The following is a 2,834-nucleotide window of genomic DNA, read 5'->3' on the forward strand; positions in this document are numbered from 1 at the left end:
TGAGAGCCTTCTTTGAAAAAAAAATTCAAAATTACAAATGCAAAATTAGGTACAAAAGGGAATATTTACAATGAGAAATCAGCACAAATGGCAAGATTTAAACAGCTGGCAAATTAAACAGTGCAAAACCCAGGAAAAAAAAAAAAACATGGTTGATCAAAATTTCTTTTTTTCTTTTTTCTTTTTTCTTTTTTTGAGATAGTGTCTTGCTCTGTCGCCCAGGCTGGAGTGCAGTGGTGCCATCTCAGCTCACTGCAACCTCCGCCTCCCAGGTTCAAGCGATTCTCCTGCCTCAGCCTCCTGAGTAGCTGGGACTACAGGCACGTGCCACCAGGCCCGGCTAATTTTTTGTATTTTTAGTAGAGACGGGGTTTCACCGTTTAGCCAGTATGGTCTCTATCTCCTGACCTGGTGATCCGCCCGCCTCAGCCTCCCAAAGTGCTGGGATTACAGGCGCCACCGCGCCTGGCCTTTTCTTATTAATAATTTAGAAATGTTTATTCAGCTTCACAACTTGTTAGTAATATCAAGTACTTTTTGTTTTGTTTTGTTTTTGAGATGGAGTGTTGCGCTGTCCCCCAGGCTGGAGTGCAGTGGCACAATCTCGGCTCACTGGAAGCTCCGCCTCCCGGGTTCAAGCGATTCTCCTGCCCCAGCCTCCTGAGTAGCTCGGATTACAGGCGCCCACCACCACGCCCAGCCAATTTTTTTTTGTATTTTTAGTAGAGATGGGGTTTCACCATGTTGGCCAGGCTGGTCTCGAACTCCTGACCTTGTGATCCGCCCACTTCGGCCTCCCACTGGGATAACAGGCGTGAGCCACCGCGCCTGGCCAATATCAAGTACGTTTTTAAGATGATCAACTTTGGTCGTGCGCGGGGCGGGGTGAGGTGCTGAGGAGCCGAGGCCGCAGCCAGCTAGAGGCCGTACTGTCCTGCGAGCACTGCGGCGGAAGCCGGCAGTCGGAGCAGCCTTGGAGCAGGAGCAGGAGCAGAAGCAGAAGCAGCAGCAGCAGCCGTCGCCGTTCGCGGAGCGCAGCCGAGCCGGCCATGGCGTTGTCGATGCCGCTGAACGGGCTGAAGGAGGAGGACAAAGAGCCCCTCATTGAGTTCCTCGTCAAAGCTGGCAGTGATGGTGAAAGCATAGGAAACTGCCCCTTTTCCCAGAGGTTCTTCATGATTCGTTGACTCAAAGGACTTGTATTTAGTGTCACAACTGTTGACCTGAAAAGGAAGCCTGCAGACCTTTAGAACTTAGCTCCCAGGACCCACCCACCATTTATAAGTTTCAACAGTGAAGTCACAACGGATGTAAGTAAGATTGAGGAATTTCTTGAAGAAGTCTTATGCCCTTCCAAGTACTTAAAGCTTTCACCAAAACACCTGGAATCAAATACTTCTGGAATGGACATCTTTGCCAAATTCTCTGCATTTATCAAGAATTGAAGGTGAGAGGCTAATGAAGCACCGGAGAAGGATCTCCTGAAAACCCTGCAGAAACTGGATAAATATCTGAATTCTCCTCTCCTTGATGAAATTGATGAAAATAGTATAGAGGACATTAAGTTTTCTGCACGCAAATTTCTGGATGGCAATGAAATGACATTAGCTGATTGCAGCCTGCTGCCCAAACTGCATATTGTCAAGGTGGTGGCCAAAAAATATCACAACTTTGATATTCCAACAGAGATGACTGGCATCTGGAGATACCTAACTAATGCATACAGTAGGGATGAGTTCATCAATACCTGTCCCAGTGATAAGGAGGTTGAAATAGCATATAGTGATGCCAAAAGACCCACCAAGTAAAATTGCATTTATGAAAGAGATGTCTTCATGTCTTCCCCTAAGAACATGCTTTTCCTAACAGGCTACTCCTCTTCTTATAGAGCAGAAATTGTATTTTACACGAACATGCAGTTATTGAGGATTAGGATCAAGGATAGACAAGGTATAGTAGTTTTCTTAAAATATACACTCCTTGACCAGGTGTGGTGGCTCATGCCTATAATCTCAGCACTTTGGGAGGCCGAGGTAGGCAGATCACCTGAGGTCAGGAGTTCAAGACCAGCCTGGCCAACATGGTGAAACCCCGTCTCTACTAAAAAAAAAAAAATTAGCAGGACGAGGTGGCGCACGCCTGTAATCTCAGCTACTTGGGAGGCTGCAGCTGGAGAATCGCTTGAACCCGGGAGGCAGAGGTTGCAGTGAGCCGAGTTCGAGCCATTGCACTCCAGCCTGGGAGACAGAGCGAGATTGCATCTGAAAAAAAAAAAATACACACACACACACACACACTCCTAAGCAGTATTATTTTAAAATCGCTTTACCCTGCCTACCTCTGTACCCGTGTTCTCCTCTTTTTAATTTGGAGACACTGCACCACAAACTTTTCACTTTAGAGGTAGCTTGCCATCTCCCAGGAGCCCTCACCATTGTGTCCATTCACTGTGTGTAGATGGCAGAATTTTGAGGTGCAATGTCTGTTTAAATAGTAGCTACGACTTTATCAGGCAACCCCAAACTGGTGCATAACGCATGATATAAGGAATATTTATGTATTTTTTGGATTTTTGTAACCTTTAGTGCAGGGTGGAGGGCTAACAGAGGAAAGAGCTCCATTCTTCAAAATAGAGTGATGAAAATTCATTCTGAAACTCAAAGTATTTTCTTTTCTTTTTTTTTTTTTTTGAGATGGAGTCTCGCTCTGTCGCCCAGGCTGGAGTGCAATGGCACGATCTTGGCTCACTGCAACCTCCTCTTCCCGGGTTCAAGAGATTCTCCTGCCTCAGCCTCTCGAGTAGCTGGGATTTCTGGCGCCCGCCACCGTGCCCG

At 46.6% G+C, this 2,834-nt stretch overlaps 1 pseudogene; it reads left to right on the top strand.

The window, feature by feature from the left end:
* Positions 1-1,001: 1,001 nt before the first annotated feature.
* Positions 1,002-1,808, top strand: LOC129475770 (chloride intracellular channel protein 4-like; annotated as a pseudogene).
* Positions 1,809-2,834: the final 1,026 nt, after the last annotated feature.

Source organism: Symphalangus syndactylus, chromosome X (assembly GCF_028878055.3).
Source record: "Symphalangus syndactylus isolate Jambi chromosome X, NHGRI_mSymSyn1-v2.1_pri, whole genome shotgun sequence".
Lineage (NCBI taxonomy): Eukaryota > Metazoa > Chordata > Mammalia > Primates > Hylobatidae > Symphalangus > Symphalangus syndactylus.